General features: G+C 40.0%; 1 long non-coding RNA gene across 1 annotated transcript in view; it reads left to right on the forward strand.

Annotated features, from left to right (window-relative positions):
• Nucleotides 1-17,243, forward strand: part of LOC122465982 — a 366,320-nt gene that overhangs the window by 268,923 nt on the left and 80,154 nt on the right. The window lies entirely within an intron of this gene.

The following is a 17,243-nucleotide window of genomic DNA, read 5'->3' on the forward strand; positions in this document are numbered from 1 at the left end:
AATTCAGAGGATTCTGTTCCACGTATAGTCCTACTGAATAGCAAAGAGGAAGAGACTGTATTTTTTATGTGGGGACATTTCATCTTGTAGCTTCACAATAGACTTAAATCCATCCACCATTCTGGATGTTTATTCTGACTGAGAACATTCCAGAGGATGGGGATTTTCAAAAGCAACCAAGTGACTGAGAGCACAAGTTTCATTGAAATGTCATGGGACTTGTGCTCGTGAATCACCTAGACGCTTTTGAAAATCCTGTTGTAGGGACATTACTTCTATGAATGATTCTGAATTCTTGCTCTTTGAGCTAGGGTAGGGTTGGTGCATCACACTTGGCTGATACATATCCTTCAATAGTAGTGTTTATGCATACATGTTGACTACGAGCAATTGTGCATTTCTGTGATTTACTTCTTTTTGGAGGATTGAGGGAGGGGTTCACATTAAAGATTTTATAGTCTTTTTATTTTATATTTTAAAGGAAAATAATCTCCTCCCCTAGTGCTTGGCCTCTTGAGTAGAGAATGCTAATAACACTGAATGTCTTGGCTGTTTTGTGATGTGGATGAATGTCTGCTAGTTACTAGATTAAGGCCATTTAATGCATTTCTTACTTAAATCTGGGTCTCCAGAAGTAAAAGGCAAGTGCATTAACTCACCAAGACGCAAACTGGTAGAAGTAAATACTTCTATAATGAGTAGGCACCAGATTAAAACCCTAAAATAGATAGAAGTGTGGAAATTTGCAGTTGTGTGACAAATATCAACTGGTTTAGATAAGTCCTTCTATGCATAGGCGCCATAATGAGCCATTTTCTTTTGTGTCATGTTATGTCTGGGCATATAAGGATGTATAGTAGGTTTCTCTAACATCTCAGTCCTGAGAGGTGCTGGGCTTCCTCCACTCCCATTAAAACTAGTTGGATTTGAGGGTGCTCAGCACGTGATAGGAAATATTGAGCACCTGACTTGGTTGAGTGCTAACTGTATATTTCCTTTCTTTATTCGTTTGTTTCTTTCTGAGGCATAGTATTTAATCATTATAGTTTCCATCATAATTTTTTAAAAACTAGGTTGTTCTTCAGTACTGGCCCAAATCACTGCAGGAGCACTATTACTGTAGAATACTATTACTATAGAATCACGTGTAACTGTAGAATACTCCAATGTTTTCCAATAATGGTTGGGTTTAAGAATTCTCTTATATAAGTTTATTACACTGGATACTTAACCAGATAAAAGGTCCAATCTTGCAAGGTACAGACCACCCTCTTGTTGAAGCCAGCAGGATTCGAAGATATACTTCAATCGCTATCACATATCATAACTATTATGCTATTTCTGAGTGGGAGGAAGGTATTAAATGTATGTGCTTACGGTGTATGAATTTAATGATAAGAGTAATAAATAGTTACAATTTAAAAGGCTCCTACAAAATTATTCTTTATCAGTTGGAGGATAGAAGCAGGAGATATTTTTTGTTGTTGGCACATCTGAAAAATGAAGAGCTAAAGTTCTGGACTTAAGCCTTGAACTTTTAATTTTTCCTTGGTAGACAAAGTTCAGTAGATTAAAGCAATACCTTTTATTGGACTAACAAAGAGCAGTCAGACTTTGAGACCAGAAAGGTTGCTTCTTTAGTTTTCACTTTATTGATCTTGCCCACTGTTCCTTGCAGACCAGATCAGCTACAAATATTTTCTGTATGCCATAGATGATACCATTCTTCCTTTGAGATTTTAGATTTAATGTTTCTATTTGTGATCAATGCTGAGGAAAGACTTTGAAAACTGGACTAAAATGAGTAACATACCGAAAGGAGTATTTTCTTTACACTATTTATTTTTTTTAAATTATATCAGGGAAATAAAAAGTCTTTTTAATAACGGACAGGATAAATGAAAGTACAAGCAACTCTGATTTATTACTCCTTAACATCCTAATAGCCATTTTAGTTTGCCTCATGAGCTAAGTAGTACCACATTAATGTCTGAGAGTGAAAACCCCCATCAAAAAGAAAGCCCTGTACAACATTAAAAAAGCACCCCAACTCATCTCCCAAAACGTGGCCCCATTTTTCAAACTATTTCATTTCACTAAGGATTGTAACTCAAACATTACGTACAATTTTCGATATATACTGTATATTAAGACTGCCTCTATACAATGAATTAAAGAAAGAAAAATGTTGCAAGGAGTTTCATTCTCCTGTGTTGCTTTCTGTACAGCAGGAGGCAGGTATTGTGGCCAGAATTTTAAGAGCAGCTCAGTTTCCACTGAGGCCCCACAAATAGTGGTGAGATTTTCAGAAGTTTCTTTGAAAATATGACCATAGGTATCTCAATTGGAGTGTGCTGATTTCTTTTGAAAATTTGGCCTCATCTGTGAGTGTTGACTGAGCACTCTGAAAATTTAGCCTCATGTGGCTTCCAGCACTCCAGAGCATGGAGGAGAAGGGGGAGGCCCTCTAGAATGGCCCACAATGCTTATCACGCCACAAGAATCAGGATATCTGAATAGCTGGTTAGTACCAAATACATTAGCATGGCTCAACACTGATTACCCATCACTGTCTGGACTCTCTATACACTGATTCTGGTATTTTTTTAAATCCTATCTTGGTGCATTGATTCAAAAATATCCTACATCAAAATTAACATTTTAGCAATTGTCAGCATTTAATATGTAAATCATTAGCAAATAGAAAAATAAATTGTATTTCCTCTCTACTTTATGGATAGTATGTCTAGGAAAATGAATGCATCCATCTAATGATTGGGCTCATCAGCCGTGAGAGTAAGTAAAACCCACATTATCTTTGTATTGGCCAACATTTTTGTCACGGTAGCTGAGAAAGTCACAGTTGCAGTCCTGATTAACATTCTCCACTGTGGGTTTAAGGTTAATGTTTACTAATGCTAAACATACTGAACCCAGTGCAGCCACCTTGCTCACTCTGAGTATTACTTGTTCAGTGTGACTACATGCATGAGCAATACTCTGAACAATATTAGCAAGGGGGTAAAATTAGGCTCTTCGCTATGTGATTTCTGGCATATAAAATACATTTGTGCTTGACCTATAAACTTCTAAAGTGTTGCACAGAATTTTAACTGTACGTCTCCCAGTGACTTTAATTGGAGCAGTGTGGCTAAAATCTGTGCTCTGCTTTGGATTGTGGAAGTAAAGGTTCTGTATACCTGGAAAGGAGGTGATGTTGTTGAGTGTCAAGGACCCCATGATTGAAATATGCAGTTAAAGTTGTGGGAAACAAAACCAATATTACAATATTTCTGAAAATAAGAAATTATGCACTCCGAATAATAAATATAAATTTTGGCATTACTTTATTTTAATGGCACATGAATTAAAACTGCATTACAATGAAATTGCTGCAGAACATCCACATTAATATCAAATGAATTCATTATGACCAGCACAGTTACAATGAATACTAAATGAATTAATAATAATGAACCACTTAAAGTGTTATCTAATTGTTTTATTTCATTTTTATGTGTATTTTTGTCCAAATTTACTGTTAGGTTAATAGAGACTGACATTCAGTAATTCATTTCCCCATTGAGTATTGGTAAATGTTAAGGTGTGCCTTCATACCACATCCCATAGAGTCCGTTCGTATTCAGCACTGCCCAGCTCTCCTCACCTCTTGCCCCAGACATTTTGAATGTTCGTGCATAATGACCACCCAAGATGAATTAAAGGATTTAATAACTCTTAACATGTCTGGTGGTGGTAGTAGTACTATTTTCTTGCACTGACAGTAAAACTTTCTTCTAAGAATCAAAAGCACTATACACAGGCAAATGGAGAAAATGAGGCACAGAGACAAAATTATTAGTTAATGATCATTCAGCAGTTTAGTGGTGGAATCAGCTATAGAAACCAGTTCTGATTCTCTGGTCTTTTCTCTGGCTGCTAGGCCAGGCCACTACCCTGATATGATTGTTTCATTACACAGTCTTATGCCATATTTATGGCCCATATCAGCATATGTGATTAACGTATACATTATAATCTTATGCAACTCTACATCACAGCATTTTAAAACAAGTTAGAAATGGTGGATTTGAAGAAAATTTACCTGTTGTCAATAGGCCCCCAATGCTAGAACCTGTCTTTATAGAGTTTTCATTACTTTTAACCTTGTATTGATATTAACACTGTATGTGTATTTAAAGGCAAGGAGGATGGGAAGGGCTCTTTGTGTAGAGCCACATCCAGTATCATCGATGAAGGTAGATTTCTCACCTAATCAGTTGCAAGATGTTCTCCTTCGCGTTATCACACTATTGGTTCTTTCCCTGAACTGTTCCAGCAGTATGATATGAAGGAGTAAGAAATGCCACCTGCCCAAGAATTTCAATGTAGTGCAAAGGTTGTTTCAATCAGCTTCTATGATGAGTTCATTACACAGGACCATATTCAAATTCCATCAACAGCTGGTCAGCACTTTACTCATATTTGGCTCATATTGCATAAAAGTGTTAATGGTGAATTGTTTATTGTTTATGTTTATAAACATAACTTCTGTTTAAGTTCTCCCACTGCCTTCCCACATCCCATAACTGACCTCTCTTAAATAAGGAAGTGGTCATTTTGAAGTATATTTGATAAAAATAAGGGTTGCTCAATCCCAAAGGGTTCCCGCTTAAAGCTTTTCTGCTTAGAGGTTTGAAAATGTTTGGCACCACCTGTGCCTCAATTTCCCTTTTTTTCTGAATGTTTTGTTGTTGAATGCAGGTGGCAGGCATGCCAGCCTGTTTCCGTTTTCTTCACCCTGCCCCCTCCCCACACCAAAATGTAACAGAAACAATCCTTCCAGCATTTCTACCATGAGCACTTTATTTTATCCCTTTGTCTTCCATTAGCATAACTATAAGAATACCTTTTGTATTATTCTTCGGATGAAAACCTACAAGGAAGTTTGTGGCATATTAGATGAAAACAGAGGTACGGGCAGACTACACAGGTGCAGCTTTACAGTGGAGAAGCTGGGCGGAAGCCCAAGTTTTTCCCTGTCTAGGAACAATAATGTTTTCTGAAATAACAGTTTTCCCTTTTCACTCACCTCAAAGTGGTGAAACATTACTAACAGTAAGGAAAGGAGTTGACCATACAAAAGGTGTATTTCCTAATGCATTAAGCCACTTAATTATACTCACACTCTGAGTGCTTCATTTGCATCTGAAAAAAGCAGACATTTCAGTTGTTCTGCCTGATGGTAAATTTAAAGCATGAACATCTATTTATTTCAAAGGAAGCCGTTGACCAAGAAAAGTGTAGAATTAGTTCAGAAAATTAGGAAGCAAAAGGCACTTGGAAACAAACAAAGACACACACACACAAACAAGCAAACAAACAGAGGTAATGGATTTTAAAAGTCAGATAGGTTTTCTAGATTTCCCTCCACCCACCCACCAAGGTCAAAATTAAAAAAAACAAAAAACAAAAAACCTCACTAAAGTTGGGCTGCCTGATTTTCAGAAGTGCTGAACTAACAGGTCTGACTTCAATATGGATTTGGGGTAACATTTTCAAAAGCAACCTACTGACCAAAATCCCTTTGACTTTCAAGGTAACATAAGCACTTTTGAAAATTTTACCTCAAAAACCTAACTTTAGGCTCCTATTTTTGAACATCTTGGCCCAACTCTGTATTATTTAACAGCAAGTGGGATTTTATTGAAGTATTGACAGCTCTCATTCAGTTGTGTTTGAGCTATAAACAAATAGTAAGAGTATCAACTTGTGGTTGGCTGGTGAGATTCATACTGAGGAGGATGATTTTGAAAATTAATGACTTAGAATGGCGAGAGGGCAGTCTGGATAATGAGACTGAAATGTTCATCCATCACATTCATATTCTGGGGGAAAGTAAGAAATAAGAGAGGTCCTGGTAAGAAGGGGGGGCCAGACAGCAGGCATCTGCTGGAATGCCAGCAAAGCACTGCTGCAACCAAAAATCCAAACAGAGAACTTACTCACAGGAGGGAGGGCAGCTTTCAGGGAGAGAGAGCAAAAACACCCAAAGTGGTAAGGATATTTCAAAACACTCTATGGTCCAGAGAGCCAAATCCTGCCCACCTTACTCACGTGAGCAGTTCCACAGAAGCTAATGGGACCTGAGCAGAGTTTGGACCCAAGTGCTTTTATTTAATATTAATATTACCCTAGTGCCCAGAGGCCCCAATCAAGATCAGGCTCAGTGCAGGTGAAATGTGAATAAAAAGCAAACTAGCAACAGCAGGGCCCCCAAAAAGATACATCCCTGGTTGGTGTTGGGGGGGGGGGGTGAAGCCTCTCTTTACTCAAACAATAAACAAAGTACCACTGATTGACTTGGTTATGGGCTCAGGCCAGCTCCTCAACTATGTGATTTCTTATTGGCCTGGTGGCAAAGGTGGGTCTTGAGAAGAGATTTGAAGGGAGTAGTGGCCTCATCATGTTTCTTGTAATTAAAAGGAGGAAGGTGATAACAGCATTGCAGAAAAGTGTGGATCCCTCCTGAGCTGGAGTAACAGTAAGAGATGTGACAGATGAAGTCAAGCAAGGGAGTTCTCTCCTCCTCCTCCCAATTACATTTGTATAGAGCTGGGGGAAACTATTACAGATTTGCAAAAATTCCCTCCAGATTTCTTTTTTCTGTAAGGGGGCTTTTAATGCTACAATTGTTTTGCAATATAAAACCTGTAATTAGCTATTTTGGATTTGCCTAAACTTGGGGGCACTTGACTTTAATTACCAATCAAATGTAATGCTGTATCTGCATTCATGCAATGTTAAGTACTAACTCACACGTGCAAACTTTATCTTTCAGCCAAAGACAAACGAGGATTTTTTTTTCTTTTCTCTGTTGTGAACTAAACATAACTAATGCTTCAGAGAAAGTTTGAGTGGTTAGAGTGTATTTCCTGCATTGGTTTGCCATTTGCAAGGCAAGGCTGCTGGACATATGCAGAAGAAAGTCAGGTTCATATTGACTGACTAAATTGTATCCCTACTTGAGTGGCAGGGTTTTGGGGTAAAGTGCATTTGTTACTGTTGGGATAGACTTGATCCAGGAAGAGTAGTTATCATGAGGATGTTAGTGTGATAAAACTGCAATAGGTACTGTGTCTGTATAATGCCTCGCACAATAGGTCTCTGGTGCTGATTTGGGGGTCTTTAGGTACTACTGGAATACAAATAATAAATGACCAAAAACTATCTAGCTTCACCAACCAGGATAGCTACTTTTGCCTGCTAGAGACTGGAGAAGAACCAGACAGCCAGCCCCCTTAAGTTGAGAATGTGGCCGATGTTTCTGCAAGTTCATGGAGGAGGATGCATGGAGCTCCTCCTCTCACTCTGCTGGCTCCCTGCATAGGAGCCAGCTAACAGCCTTTAATCTTATGAACATGGGAACTGCTCCTGCTTATATTTTTCTCCCTGGGGATAAAGATGCCTCCCAAAAAAGACAAGGAGGAGCAGGAAGGAGGCAGAATCATGGCCCTATCCTTGCTTATTTGCTGATCATCGATTCAGGCTAGTTGCAAAGGGGCGGAGGGTGGGTGTATAATGTACTCTCTAGAGCTAGTTGCTCCATAATGTCTCATTAGTATTCGCTGGGGTGAATGGTTCTGCAACATCCCCAGGCAGGACTGTGCCTCGTGGCATAATTTGGCATTTCTGGAGGAGTGATGTTACAAGCTTTGTTTTTTTCCCAGTTTTCGTTGGTTGCAGGAAAATTTGTACCCACTGAAAGGGCAGGCATAAAAAGATATAAAGACACCAAATTAACAGGAAATAAATTACTATTATCTAATTCTGTATAAGCTTATTTTACTCATACAGTCACTGACATCATGAATACATCCGACCAGCATACGGAATTTTCTGTATGAATTAAAAATCAAATCCACAGTCTTTCTGAATTGTAATGAAATCATGTATTTTTGTCATGCATATGTTTGTCTTTATTTTGAACAAGGCTGAAGGCATCAGGTTTTAAATGGAGTTATTTTTAGTACCTTCTCACCAGTGGACAAAAATTGTTCTAGTGATCAGCTCTGTTTATTTGCACCAGATATGCTGGCAAAGTTTTCTTCTTTAACCATCTTTTTAAAGCGAACATGTGCTAACGCAAACAATCTTCATACATGAATAAAATATTAAGTTGGAAGAGTAATTAATATAAAAGGATGCAATGGAATAGAAAGGTGGCTTATATATCCTGCAATTCATATGTCAATGTCAGTTATCATATTTCATTGGAAGACACTAAAGATTGAAAATCAAGCATGCTAATTAATTAGTCTCATTCCTGGTTAACCTGAAGGTTGCATATAAAAAGAAATCAGGTTGACTGTGTGAGCAAGAAGAATGAGTAGTTCAGTTGAAAGATCAAGAGAGGAAGAAGACAGAAAGAAAAAAGAGGAAAGAAATGTGTCAACCTAAGTACAGCACTATAAAGTACCTCACTGATTCAGGAGAGTTATCTGCAATATACTCACACCTACCAAATAGTGACATTCACATAAAGCCAAATTATTCTGGTTTTATGTAGGTTATGTGGGTGCAGTGCATGGAGTTTGGGTGATTAAATTCATTTCCCAAAATCTGGAGCTACATCCTGAGGGGGCAGTATACTCCCCCTCTACCTCTGGCCATTACTCCAGTTTATGGGACAGAATAGATGTCACAGCTACTGTAGGCCACTAGATCCACATAGCTCTCCAGGTTACCACATAATTGTGGATCGTATATTCCATCAACTGCTTACAACCCCGTGTGTCAAGATGAATGTCAACTGTAATATAAACAGAATCTAGAGTTGAGAAGCTTAGTGTAGGCAGTTCCAGCTCACTGTCTAGGGGCAAGTTATCCTGCGTTATGCCAGCTCTTACTTGAGTAACCCCCTGAGGCAGGGGTCTGGTGATGGAAAGTGTGCACAAAGGGCAGCAGTGGCAGCACCCTATCCCTCTGCAAGTGGGCCCCAACTAGCTACTCCTGAAAGCGAGAAGCATTGCTCCGGGAAAGGCCCCACACAGGACGTCTATTAACACTTAGAGTAAAACATCTCAGGTGATGGCAAAAGGTGTGATTTTCTGTCAGCAATGTTGACTCAAGGTTATCAAGATCCAGAGCATTTTTGGCAGATCAAAATGAAGAAGACTGAGGTCTGACCCTATTCCCGGTAAAGATTGGAGCCTTATTGACTAGCCAATAATGTAGTCAAAATAGTCTAATTTTAAGGGAAGCTCAGAATGCTCTTGAATCGTAATAGGTATTTCAGGGATATCATCAAGAGACATTACCCAGTGGTGCCTGTCATCTGTAAAAATGTCTTAAACTCTTTGCCTAAACCAATTGGTGACACTTCCAGCTCCAGATGATGACGAATGTAATATAGCAGAATTTAAAGGGGGTATATATGGGCCTGACCTGGCAAATTCTGACATGTTTTTACTTACATTGAAGACTGCTCTCATGAGGCAGGAGTACTCACATGCGCAAGGGCTTACAACATCAGGTACTAAGTTCTGCAGCTCATATTAAGAATCAACCAATATCTGGTCTCAATTTAAGATTACACATTTTAATTGGCAGGTGAAAATCTGTTAAAATGCTTGTATGTTAGAAAAGTGACTGTAAAATGACTCCTCCTTCCACAGGAGGTCTGCTCCCTTTGAATATTGAGAGTCATATCTACTTAAGGAAATGTTTGTTCTCTTCACACCAGCAACACAACTGTTAATTAAGTTTCAACTGTAGAATCATTACTGGATGTACAACCAAGAAGAAATACAACCTCGATTTCATATAACAAGTTTTTCTGTACTTGTGATTAGAAGAAACAATTTTTAGAAAAAAATGAAAGACAGCTAATTTGCTTTGGAATTCAGTGACGCAATAAATATGGACCTGCCTGCCTATGCCTTTTTTGCAGTCACTTTTAAGTACTAGAGAGAGAGAGAGCGTGAGAGAGAGAGAGAGCTCAAAGGCCTCAGTCAGGATCAGGGCCTTGTTGTGCTGGGCACTATACAAACACATTGAATGACACGGTCTTTGCCCCAAAGAGTTTACAGTCTCTTCTGTAATGGTGCTTTCATTTAGCTCTCAATCTTCACCCTTCCAAGGCATTTAATTTCATATTACCAAACTTGTTCTGTCATCAGTAAGGACTTAGACCAGGAAGTAGTTTCTAGAGATGAGGCTATACCTTAGCTGACAGATTCTTCCATCCCATTCCGATAGATAAAGGTCTAATAGCAACTGTTGCATGGAAGTTTATACTGTGTCTTTTCAATTTTATGAAGTACAACATTTAGAAATCAAAAGTATTTTGCATGCCATGTTATCCAGGGAGGCTGCAGATTCATAGTTTTCCAACAATCTAAACCACCATTATTTGGACCACTAAAATTCAATATAATGTCTTTTTCTCATTTGGTAGCTGATAAGAAGTGGGCTACAACTAGGCTGAAAATCCATTGTAAAGATTGAGCACCACTGAAAGTAAGCACTATGTATTAAGGGGCGCATTTTCAAAATGCGGCCTGGCCTTTTGCACCCTTAGTTTGTGAGCATCCTGAAAGTCAGGGAAGATCTCTTCCCACCTTGATATGAAAACTCCCAGCAACCTTCTGGGGATTAGATCCTTTGGTCCTTCATATATCTGTATCGGGCATAGAGTTTGCTCCAGCTGATTATCACTCAGTGGTCTGGGTGGGCAGTCATCACACTCAGCTTGTTGAATTCAGTTCTGCATTGACAACTCATATTTTTATTAGTGATTTAACTATACACTAACTTTCAGTTTGTAAGTGCTAAGACTGCCAGACCTTTGATGAGAAGCCATTACAGTTAAGTCTGCCTCGAGAGCTATGACAGATGAAACCAACCTGTTACATTGCCGGTTGACTGATACTCCATTTTCAGACAGTGAACACACTATATCAACTTGAATGTGTGCTCATATTCAGGGGATAAATCTCACTCCTGCAGACCAGGGTGTTTCACCAGGGCTGATCACTCAATACCCTTTTACTACTACAACTCACATGTTTCTGGATAAGAGCACTATGGCCCTTTACCATGCACAGATTATCAGCACTGCCAGGGAGCTGAAAATTACATTCTGACAGAGTGAAACATTGATGGGAAAGCGTCTAATATAGTAAGTAAATTCAGGAGCTCATTTTAGCATCTGCTTCCTTGTCCACTTGATTGCAGATCCTGGACCAGGCTCAACTGGCTACTTTCTGGCTCATTCCAAGACGCCACAACTATGCACCAGCTTGGCCTGGTTTCCTCTCTGTGCTGTGAGTCTTGGGGAGCTTCATAGGCAATTGCTCGTGGTGGAAGAGTGCCTAACTCAACATTTGGAGCTTGGTTTACAACACCAAGTCACCCTTCATACAGAGGCTGTCCTCTGGTTATGGAACCTGGATAGTGAACTCTGACATCTGCATTTGAGAGGAGGAGTTTGTCAGCACAAATAATTGCACTTTAATAACTGAATGAAAATCAAGTTCTTAAACATCTAAACTACCTAAATAGAAACAGATATTGGTGGCAGAATTGTCCCCCTATTTGCAGGGACAAAGTGGAAGGAATACTTACAGCTGGAATGAAAATATTTATCAATTATACAATATCTGTACATGCATGGTATAGGTACAAAGCAACATAAAGGCAGGAAGCCCACCATTCTTTTCTTCTCCACCACTGGTTGTAAAAGGTGAACATCAAATGTTTATTATCTGTCATATCTTAAATCAGTAAATCTTCTCGTTGCTATTTTATAATCAGTGCAACAAAAGAATGAGCTATGGAAACCCTGGATGCCTGTTATGACAACTACATTCAAATGCCATCTAGAAACATATCCCAGTAGGCTCAGTAAGTTCTTCATCTACAGATGAGGGTCTTAACCAAGAACACTTTATCCTGATTCTTGTGAACTTCATCTAAGGAACTGTGATAGCTATCACATCTCAAAGAATATAAATATATTAACAAGTGTGAATGACACCGATACTACTTCTCATCTGCTCCCTGTTCTTTTGGCTTCTCTTCTCGCCACAGCCTGATGGCAACAGAACTTAATAGACAATTTTTCTATTCTCCTTTATGGAGTCTGAGGGAAGGAGGTGTAGTTCCAGAAGCTCTTTACTCTTCTGCTTAACTTTTTAGAGACTCCAGTTTTTTTTTTTCTCTTTGAGGATATCTGTGAGAAATACAACCATCAACTTAAAAGAAGCAAGATTTATTAAAGACAGAAATAAAAGGGAATTAAAATGAGAGACAAAAATGAATTACAAAAAATAAACAGTTTGCTTAACATCCAGATTTGTACCTCTCATAAACTAAACTATAAAAGGCATTTTCAGCAATTAGCTCAACGCAGTTTAATATCCGATAGTTGGTGATTACTGTGTTCCAAGAGGGTTAACGGTGGTATCTGCTTATAGTTTAGTGACTCTTCACTATTGGTTACATGTATTTCTATGCAAAGGGCCAGGACAAAGTCCTGTTCACCTTTTAAATTCACTTAAGTTGCTTGTTAAGAGACCTTAAGCAGCCTACAAGAGGAAGTCCAATGCACTGAAGTGTCATAGATAGAGTTTTACTCTCAGGGTATTCATTGTAAGTGGGTTCCAGGAAACCTTGCAAATGGTCAGTAGAATTATTTATTATTATTATCATCATCATCATCCCCATTCTGTCTTGTTCTCTATTTGTGTGAGGACTTGGAGATCACAGTTTCTATATCACAGTTATGAATCTGAGCACATCGCCTGAACCAAAACTTCTCTGGCTCTCAAGATGTCATATGAGCTTTCTATAAAGAGACGGTGCTCTCCTTAACTGATTTAAGGTATGAGACTATTTGTTTAATCATTCAGTGAGATAGTATAACCCCTTAGCATTCCAAAAAAGGAATCAGATTCTGTAGATTAGAAAGAAGGCGCTTGAAAGAAAATTATATTGACCCTTAGATAATTTAATAGACAGACAGCTCAAGAGTAAGTTTACTGGCTTTATGATCACTTGTGACATTTAAAAAATGTTTTTTCTGACAGTGTCTACTTGAGGCCATCTAAACCACAATGATAATATGATCTGTATAGGATTCACAAAAAACATTGAGGAAAGAAATAATCAAGGTGACAAAACAGAAAATAGAGTTTAAATGTATATTCCTTATTCTTGGAAAATTTGCTAAGAGTTAGTATGCATTAATTAGAAATCACCAAATACTGCTTGCTGTGTCCACATATTTCTCTTCCCGCGAAACGTGACTCAAGTCTCCTCCCTGGTGCATGCTAATCGGGGTGGCTTCTCCATGCGTCCACACATGTTTTGGGTCTTGAGTTCTTTATTTCAAGTGCTTGGTGTCTCCACCCAAGGTGACTCCTCTCTGTGCTTGGGATACCAGGGATGTGGTCCCTTGGTAAAATAACTAACACTGCTACTCTATTCACAAGGAATATAACCCATACACAAAACACAACATATTAATACAAACCCAAACCAGTGAAATGTTACACTCAAAAGTAACAGTATAAGAGAGGGGACTTTATTGCAGACAGGAAACAAAGGCTCTATGGAAGGAAAGGATTAAGATAACTTAAATATGAAAACTTCAACAGTATAACAAATCTCCCATCTCCCTTCACGCACCCCCTGCCAGCTTCCTCCTTAGTACATTTCCTGGCAGATGGGGATGTTGAGGATAAATCCTGCAATAACTGCTGCAGTGCTGTGAACATTAGCCAGCTTAAACAAAAAGTAAAGGGCTTCCTTATGGTGTCTTTACTCCTGCTTTGGACAGGGTCCTCTTCTGGCCCCCAGGTCTGGAGCCCTATGGAAGTCTTGGCTGACTTAGTTCAGTGTTCCATGAGCTAGCAAACTCCAAAGGGGGGTTGTGACAGGGTTGGGGGAGACTCCATCCAGTGTGGGGCAAGTGCACCCCATCTCTCTTAGGGCATAGGGTTGGGGTGTACATAACCTGTGTCTATGCCTCCTTAGCCCGAGTCAATATACTCACCCTTCTTATCAGGGCAATTAGGCCTAACGGCCAAAGTTAATGTACTTGCCCCTAATAGCTGGGCAGTGTGGGCCAATGGCCAGAGTCAATAGATTTTCCCCAGTCAGCAGCACAGTAAGGCCTAGTGGCCACAGTCCATGCATTTGCCCTTTTAGCAGGGCAGTGTGCCCCAATGACCAGCATCAATAGATTTGCCCCAGCTGACAGGTCTGTAAGTCCTAACAGCCAGAGTCCATAGATTCACCCTCTTTGCAGGGCAATAAGGCCTAGTGGCTAAAGTCAGTAAATTCATCCCTGGTGGTAGGGTAGTGAGGCCCAGTGGCCCCAGTCAGGAAGGGGGCTGCCACAAACAAAAAAAGGGGGGGGGGGGTGGCAGCCCAGGTAGGGGGATAGAAGCCCTCCATCATACCCCAGACTAGGTAATGGCAGGAGTGGGGGAGCCAGTAGGAGGTTTCCGACCAATACACACTGACTAAAAAATTCTGGTTCACTAACCTGGCCACTATCTAATTCCCTTGGGCTGTTTCCCACTGTAGTTCCTGCTGCTGCAGTCTGGCCACCTCTGCAGTCCCTGGCGACTCCGGATTATGTGAGGCCTCCACAGGTACCTTGGCATCTGCCTGGGTTGCAGCCTCTCCAGCTCCCACGGCCTTGGGCTTCAGCTGATCCTTGACTGGAGCCGGTAGCGTACATCCTTCCTCCCTGGCAGTCAGCAGCAGCAACTGAGCTGAGTTGCTTCCTTTTATACTAGTGCATTTGTAGCATGCCCAGTAGAGTTGAGGGGGTGTGGTTTCCTCAGCCCACAATGTAGGGTTAACCCTTCCCTGTCCAGTGTGGGGCGAATGCGACTCGTCATAGGGTTACACCCACAAAACTCTTATTAATTTTCCCCAGGAGATTTTTTGTGAGTTGGTCCACTGTCACAGACTGCACTTCTGAGCCACCTAGATCAATTAACCATCTTCAGTTAAATCCTTAAGTCTATATTGTGCCTTTAAAGTTCAACCCTGAGATTGGAGAGGGTGCAATGGGACTGCACTGTAGCAGGAGCAATAATAGGCATTTTAGCAGACTCAGACAATTCCTTCCTGGGCTTGAGGGGCATTCGTACTGCATCAGGAGCAACATGCACTCAATGAACTCCTAGGATGGAGAAGGCATGGCCTTACCCTCACCCCACTTCCTTCCCTTTAAGGGAGGCATTTATCTATGGTGATATCACCCTTATGCAGTGCTTGCATTCTCAGCAACATTGCAGCTGTCCTCTGCATGAGGACATATTGCTGGGAGAGACACCATCTATTCTATTCTATTCTATTCTATTCTATTCTATTCTATTCTATAGAAATTCTTACACTGCTCTTCTCACTGTAGTGCAAACATTAAGCAATGTGACTAACATCTGTCATGTGTTTGTTCTCTCCTCCACCCTCTGCATACATGCATGAGGACAGCCACAGTCTGCGCCTTCATTTTATATTTATTTTTTCAAGTTCAGTTAATCTCTTCCTATAACTGCTGCAAGGCTCATCTCTCTAAACCTCATCTCCCTATACTTTCATCCCTCACTCACCATGTCACATCTGAATTTAGTTTGCTCTTGTAAGTAGGGACGCTCTGTTTTGTGCGGCATGCCTAGGACACAATCAAATAGCACAACATAGTAACAAAAGTGTTCATGTTAGTGAGAGACCAACTGCTGTGAACCAAGTATAGTGTCAGTGTAACCCACTGGTTAATGTGTGTTATAGGTCCTCTTCTCTGTCTGGTTCAGAATTGATGAGAGTCTGTTACAGCCGTAACTACAAGCATGGTTCTTTAACTCAAGTGATAGCAGCTCATGTTTCTAGCTCTAGAAGTCTGCAGTTCAGCCCTTCTGTGTGCCAAGATGGATTCAGTCAGTAAGTGTTGTGGAGGCTTTTTCACAAGAGTGCCATTGTACTTCAGTCCAGCTCCTGACAAGGAAGAATCCTTCTTTTCCAGCCAAAACTTCTCTTTAGCAGAAACTGTCAACCCTGAATTTTGACAATCAGTGTGGTTAGTTGATGTTCACAAAGGGGAATTAGAATGAAACCACCATATTCATTTTCACTTGTGATTAAGGCAAGAGTTGAACTCCTGTCTCCATTTTCATTATCATTTGTATTCATTATGTTGCCTCAATCATTGGAACTGTTGTTGAAGTGAAACAATAATTGATAAAAGGGAAGAGAGGAGCCAAATTAGTCAATGACAGAGGAACTTCCCTTTCCCCTGCTAATTGTGATAACAATTAAAAATGGAATAATACTGAACTGTGCCCTCAACCAAATGGAAACTGAACATTTACATGAAAATAGACTAAAGAGAGTATGAGACAGAGATGGATTCATCAAAGGGATAACAAGTAGATATTTTTCACTTTTTGAATTTTAACTAATGTCAATCCAATTTCTTAGTTCTCTAGTTTTAATAAATAGTACTAGTGATAATTAGTGAATTGCTCTGCACATACATGTAGATAATGCTATGATTTTATGCTTATGGCACCTTAGAGACTAACCAGTTTATTTGAGCATGAGCTTTCGTGAGCTACAGCTCACTTCATCGGATGCATAGCATATCGTGGAAACTGCAGAAGACATTATATACACACAGAGACCATGAAACAAAACTTCCTCCCACCCCACTCCCCCGCTGGCAACAGCTTATCTAAAGTGATCTGGCAACAGCCCATCCCCCTTTGAAACCCCTCTTTATAATGCGCATGATAATCAAGGTGGGTCACCTCCAGCACTAATCCAGGTTTTCTCACCCCCCCCCAAACACCCCCCCCTTTCCAAAAACCACACACACAAACTCATTCTCCTGCTGGCAACAGCTCATCTTACAATGTGCACAGCAATAATCCAAGTTTAACCAGAACGTCTTGGGGGGGGTTTTGCAGGAAAAAAACAAGGGGAGACAGGCTACCTTGCATAATGACTTAGCCACTCCCAGTCTCTATTCAAGCCCAAATTAATAGTATCCAATTTGCAAATGAATTCCAATTCAGCAGTTTCTCGCTGGAGTCTGGATTTGAAGTTTTTTTGCTTTAAGATAGCGACCCTCATGTCTGTGATTGCGTGACCAGAGAGATTGAAGTGTTCTCCGACTGGTTTATGAATGTTATAATTCTTGACATCTGATTTGTGTCCATTTATCC

This window comes from Chelonia mydas, chromosome 5 (assembly GCF_015237465.2).
Source record: "Chelonia mydas isolate rCheMyd1 chromosome 5, rCheMyd1.pri.v2, whole genome shotgun sequence".
Classification (NCBI taxonomy): Eukaryota; Metazoa; Chordata; order Testudines; family Cheloniidae; genus Chelonia; species Chelonia mydas.